Source organism: Falco punctatus (assembly GCF_963210335.1).
Source record: "Falco punctatus genome assembly, chromosome: 3".
Classification (NCBI taxonomy): Eukaryota; Metazoa; Chordata; class Aves; order Falconiformes; family Falconidae; genus Falco; species Falco punctatus.
Genome location: NC_137582.1, coordinates 80,632,578 through 80,651,194, shown reverse-complemented (window position 1 = coordinate 80,651,194; position 18,617 = coordinate 80,632,578). Strand labels below are relative to the sequence as shown.

General features: G+C 40.4%; 1 protein-coding gene across 1 annotated transcript in view; it reads right to left on the bottom strand.

The window, feature by feature from the left end:
* The window catches only part of LOC308061083 (uncharacterized protein), an 84,685-nt gene extending 67,165 nt beyond the window's left edge, over nucleotides 1–17,520 (bottom strand). Inside the window, exon 1 of the mRNA XM_080380629.1 lies at nucleotides 1,264–17,520. The gene's annotated coding sequence lies outside the window, so the exon portion shown is untranslated. The remainder of the gene's footprint in view (nucleotides 1–1,263) is intronic.
* Between the last annotated feature and the right edge of the window lie 1,097 nt (nucleotides 17,521–18,617).

Genomic DNA, 18,617 nt, shown 5'->3' with positions numbered 1-18,617 from the left:
ACTGAACCATACAAATGAGCAGTTTATGTACAATTAAGTATTAAATATATGTATAGGTATAATATTACATAGACGACACTCAGCCTATTCATTACTTCTGTTTAAAAGTATTGGCTATAATTTTAGAATCTATCTTTTGTATTAACTAAATATAAATGTAAAAGATAGCTAAAACTCTCGGGAAATTTGCTATGAAGAAGAAAAAGAGAAAAAAATGAGGAAAAAGGAGGAAAAGAGAACACATGAAGAGAGGTATATTCAACTTATTATGATTTTGAGTGCCTGTTCTCCAGTTCATCAAAGTAAAATAAAAACCAGATAATATAATGAAATCTTTTAGCAGCTCCTATTATTAAATACAGAAAGGAAAAATGCATATTCACATTAATAGCACCTTAAACTAATAGCTGCATCAGCTCAAAAAAGTAGTAACTGTGTATCTTTCGAATAAATGAGACAAGTGCACTTACTATTCTGCCAACTGATGCTACAGAATATAATTTAAAGGCTTGTGGTGCTACACTGATGCTCCTAAAGCCAGGAGGACTTTCTGTTACTGAACTCAGCTGAAGGTTTTTGCAGCTGTTGCTACTGCTAAGCTAAACTTCTGCTATTGGCAATAGGAGTATTGCCTGAATAATGATTGTAGGATTCAGCATGACTAAAAAGGAACTGTATCTACTCCGTACTTCTTCCTTTGCACAAATTAGGTATACGTGTTACAGACTATTTTTCATTTGAAATTTCCATTTTCCAGTTATAACTTCCTGGTTTTATTTATTGTGTCACTGGCACAGTCTGCAGCTTAGTAATTTTCCTTTCTGAAGTCCTACTATAGGGATGGGAAAGGGTTATTTCTGAGGAAAACCTTACATTAAAAAGTCATGCACTGAATTTATCTTGAAAATTTTATTATTCAAAATATTTGGCAGAGAATTTCTCAAGGTCTGCTGAGTTGTTCAGAACTGTTGCACTTGGAAAGGCAAGATATAAACTTTTGGATAAATGGGATTCTGCATTAACGTACATAAACAGTTATAGCTGACATACATCACATGTAAAAGCAAGCAAACACAAAATGAGATGCGGACACTACATTGTGCAAGCTTAGGTTAAAAAGAAATGCTTTTTGAGCATCCTGGATTATCCCTAAAATAACACAGGCTAGCTGTTTATGAGCTGAGCGCCCACTCTACGTAAGCAATTGTTGCATTAATCCAGATGTACCTACACAAAGCTTTAAGGACAAAGAATGTTACTTACAGCAAGTTGGTAAGGTGGTTCCTTCTCCTCTGTCTTTCTCACTGTCTTTCTTTGCTCTCTGTGACAGCTATACAGCGCTAAGGATGCCGTTGCCAGCATATATAGGCACAGTACCCACGTCCCCTCAGCCTATCACAGCCAACTGCTTTGCATTGAACATGCCGCAGCCGCATCTCCCCCTCCTCCCACACCTCCTCCAAAACACACTTAGCAAAAAAATCCTACCCGAAAGGCAAACGGATCTGACTGAGAAACGGCCATTGCCTGCATTAGCTGTGGTGTGTGTTTCCTTCCATCAAGCCCATTAACAAGTCTGGCAGTGGGTGGCTGCTCACACGCTCCCGCTCTGAGTTACACGCTCCGGGACAAGTCTGCTGGGCTGCTGCTGCAACAGCGAGTGCTTTGAACCACTTCTGTGCAACATTATTTTCAGGAAAGAAACACAACTACAGTTGAATACTACTCAAGTGACTGCAAGCTCTGAACAGGTTGTACATGTGAGATTAACATTCTCAGATGTGCTGTATCTAACTTTTTTCCAGTTTCTTTCATCATATGTATACTTAAAAACAATAGCAAACATTCAAGACTTGTTTCCCTGTTCTACAAGTTTCATGGGGAGTTCTGTTTCCTAGATGAATACCGCTAACTGCCTGTCATTGTCTATTTAGTTCAAGTTTGTTTTAAAAAATACTATCAGCATTTCATAGTCCTGAATAGTTTATAGCCAGGTAGTGTGGCAGGAGATCTGGGACTGCCACTGCTCCCAGACTGGTCTCCAGTGCACTGCAGCATTACAGCCTACCTTTTTGTGAGGGAGGAAAATGTTCTAGCTGTCATATGTTTTAAAACTGTCATGGCTGTGTTTGCTGTTATAATGATATAAGGCCAATTACAACTCTGCCACAATTCTGAAAAAGCCTAGTCAAAATAAAAACAGGACCTAAAATCCACGAATGGGCTTTAGGGTTTTATCGCATTTGTCCTGCTAGGTGTTACTCTGTGATCTGTCTTGCATTTTGAGTTTTTGGGTTGTGTCTGCTGTAATGATTAGTCTATAATCTTGAAAGATCAAGAAATCCCAGGATCACTTGCAGCTGGGTCTCAGTTGTTTTCCACCACAAATCAACTCCTGAGTGCGCAGGGTTATAGGCTGGACAAATTTGGACTCCATAAGAAAAGAAAGTGTTTTGGAGATTTTTTTTCCTGTTTTTTATTTCTCCCTGAATTCGACTGAAAAGGCTGAAAATTCAAAATGTGTTGTAAGGGTGTAGGAGATAACATAAACTGAAGATGCCTCTAGTAAACATAAATAACTCAATTCTAACTTCAATGTTTCACCCAAATGGCTTGCAAAAGGTAAATCACTTTCAAAGGAAATAAAAAATGGAAATTAAAATGAAATAAATACATTTTAAAAAATAAAATGCTGGTTTAATCAGAGTGTTGAAATACCACTCAAAGTAATTTGATGTGTTTTTACTTCTCTGCTGTACCTGTAAGTTACCTTAAAAGTTGCTGTGACCGAGCAATAATTACAATTTATATTAAAATGTTTTTTTTTTAATTTCTCTGGAAGAAAAAGAAAATAAAGTGTGAGAGATAAAATAAGCAAGGTGGAAAAAAGGAATTAAATGCCCTTCTAAAAAGAATATCCCATGTCTCCCTGTACTTCTAGTAATTCTGGCTCATACTACTTTTCATAATTCTCCTCATCAACTGTTGGCAATACACAAATCTTTGCTTAACAGAATCTTTCTGTGGTGGACAAAAGCAAGATTATTAATTTTTCTGTAACAGGTGCTGGCTAAGTGAGACCTGCTGTGGCCCTGCAAATTTCTTCCAGACCCTTCAGTGTGTTAGCTCTTCCACAGAGAACTTCTCTTACTGCTGAAACACAGCAACTAGAGATCTCCTCTTTACTGCCAAACTGTGTCAAAATTCAAGATACCAGTGTGTGAGAAATAACAGATGATGTTAAAAAGGTTTGAAGTCTGGGGTTTGTTAGTAAGCAACAGATCATATTATTTACAGCTAACATGAGATAAGGTTCAACATGTTTTTGTACGTGGATGTACATCACCCTGATGATGACATATAATGATTCTGTGCCCCTGCAGTAATGGTACCAATTTATTACCATTGCTAAACTCTTTGCTTTGCAAACAAGTTGGGAGAGATAACGTGTTTGAACAGGAGGCTCCAGCACAGCACTGGAGAGTGATGCAGACAATGTACTATCAGTCACTTTGTAGTCCCATTGCCAGTCCCTGTGCACAGGCATGGATCAAAGCAGAGGGAGTTGAACAGCTTGTACCCAATGTCCAACAGTTTTTACCTCTTCCATCATTATACAATGCAGATTAGAAATTAAAAAGCAGTTTTCCCAGGCCTTCAGTCCAGTTATAATTAGATGGCTTTATTCTCAGTTTTATTTTTCCCTCACCTGAATGGCATGACGTTCATCTCATGCTAGCCTCCCGGTGTGGCTCTAGTTACTGAATTTGGTCAAGATATGTTTGTGCTGTAGACCACTGAGCCTAACATTATTTGAACAAAAGTGTTCTAAGCTATAATATGAATGGCTTTAAATTGACTCAGATATCATCAATATTTTAGATATGAGGAAATAACTTGAAACAATTAATTAGGAATCATAGTAGCACAAAGTTTGTGCCTGTTTTGAACATTTGGTGTCAAAGGAACAGTCACTGTTGCCTAAGCATAGAAAAAACACAAGTTTGTTGCTTCATATTTGGTTTACTCCTTATCTGTAGCTCGAGGATGCTATTTGGAGGCTGCAGGCCTTTTCTTCTGATTCTCTCACTCTTGCTCCTTCAAAAAAAAGAACAGTAGTCTTTGTCTTTTTTTCCCCAAAATATTCTTCCATGAAAGTAACAATACCAGTAATGGGGAAAAAATCTACAAAAAGGGAAAGGAAAGAAAAAAAACCTCTAAGAATCACTCAGATGTACTAGAATTAAAAGTTCTTTTATGTTCCATAAACAAGGTCCAAATCTGCATGAGCCATAAAGATGAGACAAGACAGAAGCAAGTATTTTAGCAGAAATGTGCAATGAACAATTTTCTGGATAAAATAAGGTTGCATTTCCTTTGGAAGAGAGTAAGAATTAAAGCCTTCAGACACAAATAGATGGATTACTTGCATTGTACGAGGATAAAAACTAAGTCTCCTGCAGAACATAAGTAGACTTTGCAACAGATCAGCCAGGAGATGAATCTCAGACAGAGCTGACAAACTGGGAAAGTATCTATCTTATCCTTCATGCATATTTTATGTGACTTGTTTTCCCTGTTCAGTTCCATATTGCTGTCTGTGTGAACCTGTGAAGGTAAACCAAAGAGGATAAGAAGGAACAGCTAGCAAAGTGAACATGGACACAGACTCAAACACACAGCTTCAGAGGAGTTAACGTACCACTCGCTAGTTTGAGGCAGCCTAAGCACTTTACTCTTACAGAAGCAAGCCTACAGAAAAGAGGGGTTGTGATGAACTGCAAAAGTGTCAATAGAAAAACTGACAGGCTGTGAAGAGTCACAGAGACAGTGAGAGCAGGCTGCAATCACAGTAGGCAGGCTCTTCCAATACAGAGATAGGAATAGCTTCTGCTGTGAGCTGAGATGATGTGCTTACCTAGGGGTGTAGGCACTGCTGGGGCACTCATCCAGCTCACAGAAAGAATTTTCTCAAGCACTGACTACTGTGAGCCTCACAGAAGCTGTGGCTCATAGATGAACTGCCATCAGGGCTTAAATGTACTATTGAGATAGAAAAGCAAATTATAGCAGTTAGTTTATGAATGGAATAGTCCACTGTGTGGATGAAAAGACACACCAAGGTGAGGTATGAGGAACAAGATGGCTTGAGATACAGGGGGAACATAATGCAGTGTTTGTTCTGTAAGTGACTTGTTTTGATCACTGTTTACAAAGATTTCAAAGATCACATAACGCTTGGTCCAGAAGACATTTTGTCAGTGGCTGTGATTAATGCATTGTCATGAGGACTATGCAATACCATGCACTGCTTGCAGTAAGCTTGGAAGAGCATTAACCACCAATATAAGCTGTGAGTCATTCTTTTTGGGATGAGAACAGCATTGCAATCTCTTCATAAAGAGCATGTTGGTGCTCAATTGTCTGAGATGACAGCTAGTACTATGGCAAGGGATCATATAGTGTTTCTTGCCCTTCCTCCCTGACAGCTTTGTTGCAAAGGTGTCTTTGCTTACCCTTCAGTCCTGTGCTAACATGAGCACCTTTCTAGAAAAAACCAATGCCAAATTCCTGGAGAATTTATGTTTAATATAACGTAAAAGTTACTGAGTACCTGGGCTTTCTCCAAGAAAGAGAAATTACTTTACACATATCACAGACCAAAGACTCTGAAGAACTGAGTGGGAACTGAATCTTCCACATCCACAGGTCTCCCTGGTCATGGACACTCATTCACAGCTGAAGCAATGAGTAAGATAATGTTTGCTACCTTCTTCTGTGGGTTATTGTCTCTGTCTCAGAGGTGGCAGTGATATATGTACATGCCTCAATTGTTATGTTATGTAAATGCTTAGGAAGATGCATTTACACTAAGATGAGGCTTTCCATTAGAGCCGTGTGATCAGTATGCCCTGCTCCTCACCCCTGGTAATACGGTTAGCATAACCAACATCACTTCCTAAGACAAATGGCCATAAAATATAAGCATGCTGATCACTTGTCACCTCCTTCTCTCTTCCCCTTTTCAAGTGTGGTTGTCACCAGGAAGTGATGACCCGCATCATAGTACAGCTAAATTCCCTTTCAGCATTGTGACAAGACTATTTGCCCACCAAACACTGCTGCCAGGATGTGGTGACATCCATTATGGAACAGGGAAGTGTAACAGCACATGAGATATTGCCTATAAAATAAAGCAGCTGCAAGTCCTGCTGCTGGACAACAAAACCCATGGATCCCCCCAGTGGTCTGAGATGTGTCCACCACTGTATTCTTCCTCTGAAGACTGAGTGACAGTGAGTCACGTTCCTTTGGGTAAAGTCTGAGTCCAGATTACGATGTATCATGCAGTGATTATTAAGAATTTGACCCCATCTGCAGAGGGTCCGGGTGACTAAAAGTCTAGGTAACTAAAGACTCCAGATAGTGAGAAAGCTACACTGATTACTAGAAATTTTGCTTAACTAGAATTATGATAATTGATAACTTTGTGCAACAACAAGTTACACTAAATGCTAGAAATCGTAGGTAACAATAAGCTATGCTGATAATTAAGTATTTTATGTAATAATAAAGCTCTAATTGTTAAGTACAATCCTGTGGTCTGTCCTCATTCTACCAAAAATCCCCAAAAGAACCTGTCTGTCCCTGTAGCATTGGGTGACAGAGCCACCAAGTGTTCACATGCTCCATCCTGCCAACTCTGTGAGAAGGGCAATCATCTCCAGCTAGGAGACAAAACAGGCAGCCAGGAAAGATAACAGCTTAAGCTGCTGCAGGTAGCTTCACCACAGTGCAGCCAGCCGTATCCCTACTCAGAACTGCCTGCCATCTGTTCTCCTTATGATACTGTTCACTTCTACACCTCAGATAATCACAGCTTCCACATTATCATTAGGAGAGACAGGCTCTCATTTAGACAGGATTTACATGTGACTGGAGGAGACGGGCAGTTAAATAAGAAAGATAGTCCGATGCATTCATTACCTTTGCGCTCAGAGGCCTTAGTTCAAGTTCCTCTTTTCAAGTACAGATGCAAGTCTGCCATATGCTGTGCAATTCTGCCTCAGGGGCAGCTTCCATAAAATATTTTGCTAGGAAGGGTTGTTCTCTTCCAGCTTATTTTTCTGTGTTACCACATTTGGCTCCAACTCCATTTGGATTCCAAATGGCCTAAATCTAGGCCAGTTTTAAAGTGGCAGCACCTCCCCACCCACACTCTGGCAGAGCTTTTCCCTAGTCAGAGGCACAGATTTTGAACCTCTGTGTACTGAGGTCAGATGCTGCCAGCCTAGAAGCAACCTGCCTTTACAGCAGTGTGACATTCTGCATAGTTCTCTAAAAGACAGTCTAGGAAACGTTGGGGTGGGGTGAGATTTCTGCTTTTTTTTCTTCCTGCTAATTCTTTGAAAACCTATCTCTTTAATTTAGGAGCAACCTTGATTTGAATAGTCTTAAGAGACACTTCTTCCACTTCTACCACCAGGCTAACTTTCGTCAGCAGGAAGTGGCTAAGAAATGTCATTTTGCACTCTTCTTCAGTGCTCAGAAAATAGAGAATGGAGTGAAAGTATGCTGAGGAAAGGATAATCACTACCACATTTTATGTTACATATACTGCAACATATAATGGAGCAAAATACCCTACTTCCCTGTAGCTTCTGATAAATTCTAGGGGATAGTATTTTCGGTTTCTCTCTTTCAACAAGACACCAGTCTATTCCTATTGCCCACTGAAGGAAAAATTAAGAAAAACTGATCTGCATCTACATTCTCTGACTTGTGAATGATTTGCAAGCACATTTTACATTGGTTGCTAATTTTGTTTCTTGGCATGTAAAATCACACTAACCTTTCATCAAAATCATGATTTATTTATTGTGTTTTATACAATAATAAACTCATACAACCCAAGTCAGTAGTCTACATGTTATGTAACTGCAGTCTTCAATATAAATAATTGCATTAATTAATCTACTTATAAAAAACAAAGCTGAACTCAAGATTCTTCAACTTCAAGTACAATGCATGCCAAGCATATTCCAAACCTGCAAAATTGCTAAGATAAAGGAAATAACCCAATGCAGTGTTAAACAAGGGATGAATTACATGACCTCCTTACAAAGGAAGACACTTCCTATTCACTGAAAAAACATGAGAAATAGTGTTATATATTCAATGGATACTTATAAAAACAGTTGGTTTCTACCTATCCTGAGATAGCAAGCTGTCATGAAAAGCCAAAGAGTATTTCTGGATCCTCAAGACAATACACTTCTCTTCAGCTATGCAGCTTACAGCTCTGCTGGCTGCTACTTCTGCTACCCAGGAAGACAACCTGTAAAACTGTGATGGCAAGATGACCAGAAACATCCTCAACTAGCATGTGGAATGGGGAATAAGGGATCCAGAACATGTGTTAAGACTTAAAACACTCACTATGGCTCTGCCTGGTGAATCTGGAATAGAGATAGGTGGAGCTGTGGGTTTTCTTACAATGAAGCTGTATTCACATCCCTAGCAGGCATCTAAATTTAATTATTTTTTTTCCAGGAAAAATGGGATTGGGACTGAACCAGGAATGTAAAGGCACTGTGCAGTGAAGCAGAGAATAACATAAAAATTACAGCAGAAGACACAAATTCCTGTACTTACAGCTCAGCTACACTTCATCACCTAGCACTACCCGCTTCATATTTCTCTCTGTTCTCCATTAAATACCGATTAAATAAGCCACTCACATTCATACCATTTCCTGTTTGGTTGAAAAGATAACCTTTCTGTTGTTTTTCAAACAAATGAGTCATGCTTCTAGGTCTACATTTGCTCAGTTTTCCTTCCAGTTTCTTTTTACAGATACTTTTCTTGAGCAAAAGGATGTTTTATGATGCTTTCGATACAACAAATTCTGATGCATCATCCCAGTAACTTCCAAGCATCTTCACTACTTATCAGAGGCTTGTCCTGGTTTTGCCTGGGATGGAGTTAATTTTCTTCTTAGTAGCCAGTACAGTGCTGTGTTTTAGCTCTGATGTGAGAACAATGTTGCTAACGCACTGATGTTTTTAGTTGTTGCTGGGTAATGTTTGTACTAAGTCACAGACTTCTCGGTTTCTCAGGCCCTGCCAGTGAGAGGGCTGGAGGGGCACAGGAAATTGGGAGGGGACACAGCCAGGACAGCTGACCCGGACCAAAGAGGTATTGCGTACCATGGGACAGCATGCTTGGTGTATGAACTGGAGGGAGCAGCAGGGGCTGCTGATCAGTGCTTGGGGACTGGCTGGGCATTGGTCAGCGGGTGGTGAGCAGTTGTATTGTGCATCCCTTGTTTTCCTGTTTCCCTTTCCCTTTGGATTTTAACCTTTCCCCATCTTTTCATTATAACTGTTGCTGTTGATGATGATACTATTATTATTTCATTTTAATTCTGTTTCAATTATTAAATTGTTCTTCTCTCAACCCTTGAGTTTTACATTCCTTTCTGATTCTCCTCCCCATCCCTCTGGGTGCAGGGGAGCGAGTGAGCGGCTGTGTGGTGTTTGGTTACTGGCCGGGGTTAAGCCATGACAGGCTTCTGTTGTTAAAGTAACTACCATTAGTTTGTAGGAACTGTATTTTTTCAAAAGACCAATCTTCATAAAACAAGTACTGGATTCACTTCTAACATGGAGTAGTGCTGAGCAGTAGAAACTGCAAAAAGATTACAAATAACACCTGGTAGCAAGGTCAGCTATATTAGATGTGATACTCTTTGTCATGTAATAATGTTGTAATAATGCAATGTAATAACATTCCAAGCTTCCCTTCTTCACACAAATTTTTGCATGTTATGTACCAAACATATGTACACTAAAAATAGATACTTAAAAGCAACGTGCAGCAAATAGCCTCCATCACAAGTTCTTCTTAAGAATGAGGGTGTGGAGGCTACACTTTATGCTAGGAACAAGCAAGATAACTCAAAGGTCCATGAATATGCCTCTCCTATTAAAACAGCACAAACGAGCCAATAGGTCCACCACAGAACCTGCAGAATATCAAGATCTTTTTAAGTTTCAAAAACAATGAAACATGGGAGTTAGAGATGATTTTCTAAATAAAAAGGTACCCAAAATTTGTTTTTTAACAGCCATTTTCAACAGCAGGATAAATAAGAGCAGGTGAGAAAGAAGGTACTAACAGACAGTACTTACTGATCTTTAATGAAGTTTTTTAATATTTTGTAAGATTAGTAACCCTGGCTTCCCTATATTTATTCCCACCTTAATTACCTTATTCCTTCTGCCAGCTACGAAATTTCACTCAAATTTATGTGCCCTTAAATGACTACTCATAAAGAGGTATTACATCAAAAATTGTTGCTCCAAAAGGGCGCAATGTATTTTTAAGAGTTCTACATTAAAAAGCATAAGAAATCTGCTCATGAAATTTAGGAAAATGTTGCCCAAAAGAACTTTCAAAATAATGAAAAAGTTGTAGCAACAAAGACTGAGATTGTTTTTTCTTTTCCTTTTTTTTTTTTTAAAACCTTGAAAGGAAATGTGTGAGGAAGTCACAGTAGCAGCAAATGAGTAGTTCACCACTCAATCTTAAAGTCATTTAAAGACTAACACACAGTTCTGTAATTACTAGGCTGAACAGAACAACATTCAACATGGTAACAAATCATTGTAATGGTAAATTTTTTTTTTAAATGAAAAGAACATTAAATGGGCAAAAAATATATTTGTATCTCAGATCCTTGTGGTAGATACTGCTAGAAAGGAAATCACCCAAAGCCAGAAGCATACTCATTAGGATGTACAACAGAAATATGCATCAATAACCTTGAAAAGGGGGAGGTAGAGGCAGGCAAAAGAACAATCCAGGGCATGGATCATACAGAAGTTGTGTGCTATCGGCAGACATTCTTGAGGTCAGCCTTATAAATAGCTAAGCTGCTGATGCAGCTACAGAGAATCCTTACACTTGCACACAGTGATAATAATGTATTCTATTTGTGTGTGTGTTTGTCTTACCTTTCATTAGCACAAAACACATTTGTAAAGCTCTGAGGTTTATTTTTTTTATTTAAAACTTTGCATCACAATAAACATTATTTTCAGCAGCACAGCACAAAAAGGCACCTACCCCGCCGCTGTGGCAGGCCTCAGAACTGTGGTCCTGCAATACTTACTCAGGAATCAACACCTATGTACCCAGTCTCTAGCTATTTAAAGATAATGGCACCATATGGGCCCATTTAAAAGCTGGCAAGGTACGCACATAAGGGGACCACGGACTGGACCCTGTCAGCAGGGTCAAGAAAAAATTTCTGGCATATGCAAGGCAACAGAAAACAGGAAAGGGAGTGTGAGGCCCCTGTCATGTTAGCAACCAGCAAATGAAGGACTTCTGAAAGCCTGGAAAGATCTTGTAATAGGAGCTTAACATATATAAGCATGTGTTTACATACCTGCCTGAGTAAAGGCTGTACAGTAGTATGTCACTAACCCTAACATGACAAGGAAGGTATCACTAAATAATCAAATAAATCATAGGACATGATAAAAAGAAGGATTCTAGGGACAGATGCCAACAGTAAATATAAATTTCCTTGGAGGAAAAAGAATACCAAAGAAACAGAAGATTATGCCAGAGGAAAAATGTTTTCTATTACTTAATTTGTTATTTTGAATTACTCAGTTGAATCGGTTAATTAAGGTGAATGAGTAACAAGAAAATACATTTGATCTCAGGACTTATATTTCTGAGTAATGATAACTCTGTATCTACATTTGTGAAGTCTGACAGTACACCCTGGTTTATCATCAGTCCTTAATACTAAATAGCATTAAGTATAGTCATACAGAGATTTCCATGCTATTTCTCTACAATCAAGCCTTTCTTTCGCATCTACATTGTAACATTAAATTTTATTCACACATTAATTTGGAAACTTACTGCTATAAGGGGGTTTTCTCCACAGATTTAGATAATCAATAGGGTACTTTTAATTATTAACGCTTTAATATTTAATATAAGGACAATGTTAACACCTTCCTAGTTTCTGCCTTTCATGATAAATATTTCCAAAAGATATTCTGTAGCCATATTTATTTTTTTTCCCCAAAGATTCATTCTTTTACTCCCTGGGTGTTTCCATTTCCTATGCAAATTCTGTAAGATTAGCTGATCTTTTATGCTTGGGCAGAAAATACTACCATCTTATGGAACATCTTGAGTAGTGTCAATATGTCAATAGCCATGGGCAAAAGATACATACAACATTCCTCTTTCTCTCCCAAAAGTTCTCTTTTGTGACTAGCCATTACTACAGTATTCCTCCTGCTCTACCCTTTCTATGTCTTGTCTCAGTCACAGTTACTGCCGAGGAGGTCTGGTAGACTCCTCTACCTCAGCTGGCTAAAATGCATGAAAGCTGCATTACCTGAGGGCTTTTCTACTTGTTAGTAAGCATATGAAAGCTTGCAGTGAAAGGACATCATCCCACCATCCCATTCCCCCTGCTCCCTAGCCTTTTTTTTCCTATTAAAGATGCAGCCACAGGAACTGGGGGGACAACAGCCAGGAATATGTTGAATAGTCAGTAGTCTCAGGAAGCTCAGTAACATTGATTCTGAAGCAACATAGCATACAGAGGGAGGGTAGAATTAAGCCTCCAAAAATCTTCAGGGCCAAACTAATGGACTTGGCGGCACTGCTGAATGAAAATCCTCTGTTTAATAAGTAGTATGATCAAGAATAGCAAGAAGTTTGGATCCAATAAGAACAAGTTGGTGAATTACACAAAAAATATTCTAGTGACTTTTGATCCATTGTTGGAACAGTTCTGGGATATTCAATATTCTTTCAGATTTTCACTTTCAAAAAGACTTCGTTGCCTTCCTGGAATTTAAGAGAAGATTTCTCTTCAAAGGCACTTACTCCCTCCTCTAGGGAAGATTCAAATGAGCGGGCCTGGTTAGCTCTGAAAACAGAACAACATGAAGGAAGCCAAGGAAAGGATAAGGGAAAGAAAGAGTAAAGGAAGAAGATAAAGAACTTCTTTCTGTTTTTCAAATTTCAAAAGCCCAAGAGGGACTACTCAGTGAAATTAAAAGATAGCAGATTAAAAACAGACAGAAGGAAACACTTTTTCACATGATGTGTGGTTAAAACTGCAGAAAAAATAATTACCACAGGAAGCACTGCAGTCAAGAACTCAGCAAGATTCTGATGGGTTTGCAGATGTATAAGGATATCAAACATACCAAGAGCAATTTAAAACTGCTGGAAGGCATATGTATTTCTTCAGGGAAAACTGTCCAAGCATTTTAAAACTGCACAAAGAAATGTGCTAATCAGAGTGAGATACAAAGAAAAAGGTCTCGGCAAGATAATGCACCCACAGGATGCCATTAAAGAAAAGTCACCTCCTCCTAAATCCTTTGCATTCGTTCTCTCTCCCTCCCTTTAAAGGAACAGTATGGAAAGGGACAATATAAGCCCCACTGAAAGATCGGTTCCTTTATGGTACTGTCTGAGATGAAAAGGATGCCAGCCATCTCCCCAGCATGCCAGCATTTCAGCAGCCTTCAGCCTGTCCCATGTATGTGGAAATGTATATTCACCTTGAAATTCATATATCTGTTTTTACGAATAGCTGGATTGTTTCTCATTTTCTGAGCTCAGATTGTTTTTTAAAAGCAGAAAGCACCATATGTACTATTTCTGTAATTTCCCATCTTGCTTTTTTACATGGCTAAGTAGTCATAGTAATGATGCTTGTTTCTTATCATTTCATGTTAACTGTACCTGCACTTTCATCTGTCAAAGAAAATCTAAAAACTGTGAGTTTTTTTCATTTAAATGAAACAGTTTGTCAACAGTACAACTGAGCGCAAATGAGGGCAAAACATGGGGAAGTGTTATAAGCAACTTAACAGCATTACTGACACTGAATTTATAGCCTTTTTAAACAATACAATTCAGTGCCTTTTTTTCACCCTAGGATCCCTTTTCCATCGGCTTTTGCTTGTTACTTTAAATCCTGTCCACCAAACGGGAAGAGATTATTCCCTTCCTTTTTGTAGCATCCCTCTAGGCATTTTAAGATGCTACTGTATCTCTTGAACTCCAAAGTACATGACAGTATGGCTAACACCAGTGCTTGACGTTACCCTAGCAATCAGACAGTAGATGGTACTTGGTATGTAAGAAAAAGAATTTTCTGAAGCATAAGGAATGTCACAAACCCAAGTTTGGCAAGACTGGCTTGAAACTCTGAAATGCTAATAATAACCCTCACTTAGGGTTATACGTATTCCAGCTTCTACTGGAATGCAGAGTTACTGCTACTATGGTTTTCAGTGTCTCCAGAAGAGTCCCATGTCCTCTCTCCTTGTACCCTTTCCAGTGATTGAAACCTTTGAACCTTATCTTTGTTCAAGCTATTTCAAAAACTTCCTAACCTCTCTGCTTTATATCCAGTCTTGCAAAGACAGGCTGTATGTCACAGACTGGGAGATACATCCTCTATAGAGACTGTTTGATAGGTTACACAGCACCGGAGTCACATCTTTATGTTCCTATATCCAGTCTTACAGCATGAGATGGAGAATCAATCAAAAAAAATATCACGTGCTGCCATTAATCCTCAAAAGAGTTGTCATCTTCTTAGAGACAGAATCTTTCTAATTGCCATTGAAACCTCAAAGAATAAAATAAGAAATAAAGTCATACATCTGACATAATACAAGAATAACAATATTAAACTGCATTTGACTCCCTATAAACCATCCGATTCCTTTCAAAACACACAAGCAAGAAGGGTAAGACTAAAATCTATTACACCTTCACAAAGCTGAGCAAACTTTCCCTGAATGTTAAAAACAAACATGCCTTTCAAAAGCAAGAGGGAAACAGTGGTATAGTATTATTCAGTAGTAAACTGTAAGGGCAACCTTTCACATGTACAATGCTCCTGCCAGCTGTCTGACAAAGAAACTAATACTAAAATCCCAATTTATCCTTGAAATAATGACGATCTACCATAAGATCTCTTCTGCCATTTATTTATGTTTGTGAATAGATGGACATACAACCTGCACAGGATCAAGGAAGAAGGTGAAAAATGTACAAAAAACCCCAGTTGTTGCATTCAAAACATTTTCTACAAGAAAGATTTCTTTCCCAAGAGATAAAACATGCAAACAGCTTGAGCATTGGTTAGATGGGGAGACACTATTTGGAGGAACACTGAATAACAAGGCTGTGATTAGCACACTCTGGAAGTAAGTTGAGTTTGTTGGATGGGTTAGACTAATTTTTTCACTTACAAATGATAGTATTACAAAATACTGCTGGCTGTACATTTTTGCTGATTATGCAATATATTATCTGGGGTTGAATAAAAAAATGATGCCTCAGAAGAATGAAGCAACCACCTTTTGATGTATAATGGAAGGAGCAGAGTAAGAAACATATACTAAAGAGTGAAGCAACAAAGAAATTTCTCAGCAATGTTTATCAACTGACCATACCAAGAAACTTGCTGACAACTTCAAACAACCTTTAGCAATTTTCCTTCCATTACAGAGTAACAACTCTTCATCTCAAATGCCATTACCCATCCCCTCACCTACTTGTCTTGGTTGTGCACATTCCCCATGAAAGAAGCCAGCTGATTGGCAAAAGGGGAAGGCAAAATACATCTCGTTTTCTGCACTTTCACAAGGTGAATGTGCCAGCTTGAAGCCACCTTTGAAAACTGTTCTGTCTCCTTACTCTCCAACATGCAGTATCAGCAAACCCTTTTATTAACAGAGCTTCTATGTTATCTTCTAAATAAATAATCAGATAAAACTTCCACCTACCCCAGTCCTGCTGTTTCACTCCCTAACTTCACAGTATGGGACAGATAGGAGAGATGACGGTCTCTGTTTCACCAGTTTTACCTCACTATGTGTGCAGATAGGACATAGCTGTACAATTAAAAATCCACAGTCCAACCTCCTAGTTTCAGTAAATCCCCTGTTCCTGCAACAGACATTCCAGTTTCATCACTTTGCTTTTAGTCTGTGTTACTGATGGGAGATATACACTTTGAATGTCAGACTTACAGGATTATGTTCCCCTAAGTGTCACCCTCCTGAGGAAACCTTTCAATACGCATCACAGTTATATTGGAAACTTGTTTTTCATCACCCTCTCATTAGGATATCTATTCTTCTCCCCCCCCCCCCCTTTATTTACCATTGACATAAATGCTAAATCTATGTGATGTAAATGGTAAATGGTAAAAATTGTCATTTTATTCCCCTTTCTTTTCCCAACTGTATCTCTATGAACAGTAGTTTCAATTTAATAATCTTGCTCTCTGAACCCCGCCAGTGTTGAAATAATTTTTGCTGTTCTACATTTAGCCACACATGAAATTGTCATGTCAATGTATGGAGATTGCTCCAGTCCCTGTGCCATAAACAGGACCTCTACAAGAGGACAAGCCCAGCATGACACATTTACAATGAAACCAAGATACAGGAACAGGAGAATTAAATATTCAAACAAATATGAACTTTTTTTCTGACCAAATTTGAAAAGGTTAATAAAATTTCTTTGTTAGCTGGGATTCAGCTCCGATATTGTGCAGTATGCCGTCATTCAGAGGTACTGCCATCCCTCCAAACCACTCCACTGTACCCGCAGTGCCTTCAAGTCAAGTTTTAGAAGCAGCTGAGAAGACACTCTCTTAAAGATATTGTGAATTGCGAAGTTTTGATTTTAAAATACTACAGGAACTGTGGAGTATTTCAACAAAATTGGCTTAAGCACATGTCAATTAAAACAGAATTACATTTAGCATATTATACTGCATTTCTAAATGCTCACTAGCTTAATACTTAACAAATTATGCGGACTTGCCAGATAGGATTATCTGGTGAAAGTACAGAGGCAGGTTCACTTTCAGACATTAGTGAGTTTATCCTTACCTGTTTATTTTATTCCTTTTCCACATACTTTGGAAACAAGTATTTTCTGTAGTTCCCTTATATTCTCCCGTCCTGTGAGCGAGAAATCACCAGAAGCAACTAAGGAATTTTAATTGCAAGAAATTTCTACGGCTTTTCAAGTAACTATCTGGTCTTCATTTCTACTGTGCTTGTCCTGTACTTTTTCATTAACCATTAACCATGTGTAGCACTCCGTTCATCAGCTTTGTCAGTCATTCTTTCTTTCTCAACAAGGCGAAGAAAGAAAACTTGTGAACTCGTTCAGCGGCGATTCACAGGCATTGGGGACGGGAGCCACAGAGCCTCGAGTGAAAATACACCAGGTGCCAACGAGGGCTGGAGTAGGGAGAGCCAGCTGCCCCAGCAGATCCTGCCACTGCCGAGGTGAAGCCAGGGAATTACACTGATGAAAATGTCTATGCATCTGCAATGTGTGGCAGTTCACGCTGGAAAGTAAGGGGGACAATAATGGCCACAGCAAAACCAGACCCGCCAGGGCAGCCGCAGCGCTCGGCGCACCCAGGGGCCTGGCGCACCCAGGGGCCTGGCTGGCGGCAGCTCGCGGGGCCGGCTACCTCAGGGCCCGGCTACCTCAGGGCCCGGCTACCTCAGGGGCTGGGGGAGGCTGGCTGCTACCCCGGCACTGCCGAGAGGTGAAACCTTCACGCCGACAACTCGGAGGCATGCTGCCCTTGGCGGGTGACGGGCGGGCCGGGCACCCCGATGCCTTCGGGGCCGGCCTCACCTCAGGCGGCACCGCCAGCAGCGTGCCGCCATTTGCAGCAAGTGCCCCTCAGGAGGCTGGCGAACACCCGAGCTTCACACAGAGCTGTTTTAATTGCTGTTTTGTAGGACACAAGGTCCAGGCTGCAGCCGCCCTCGGTTGCCGCCATAAACCAAAGCAAATGCAGAGAAAAAAACCCCTCGCCCGTCAGGGCCGGGCCGCGAGAGCCCACCAGCGGGGCTCCACGGCGGGCTCGCCCGCGGCCGCCCTCTGCCGGCCTGGCCGGGCCGCCGGAGGCCGTGCGGGGAGGGATGGGGGCGGCGCGGCCCGCCCTGCCTGCAGCTCTCCGGGGTGCGAAACCGCCTGCCCTCAGCTGCGGAATGAGGCGAAGTCCAGGCTGTGTTTCGATTGGCCGGCACTGATGTTACAGGCATATTTATCTCTTTATTTACTTATTTTTCCTTTCGGAAGGCTGATTTTTTGTTTGTCCTGACTCACTCGAGGATTTAAACCCATCAGAGGCAGAGAGTGGGAATTAGCTAAGGGGGCTTTCATCATCACAAGGTCCCGTCTGTGGGGGCTGTCCTTCCACAGGGTGGGTTCGGAGCCCCTCACAGGGCAGCAGCTGCCTGGCTGGCTCCAGTACCCAGCCGCCCTTTGGTGTGTGCTGCTGGAGGCCGTTCGGCAGCAGGCGCCTCGGAGAAGCAGCCGTGGTGAGCGCCCGCGTTTGCTCTTCCCATTCTCTCCCTGCCTGACCAGCAGTGGTGGCTGGGCAGAGCCTGGCAGGCCGCCCTGGTGCCCCTCGGGCCTGCTGTGCCGGTGCCAGCACAGGCCTCTCCTGCGTGCTGCACCACAGCTTTCACTGAGGAAAAGCACGGTGCTTCAGCCCTTGTATGGCC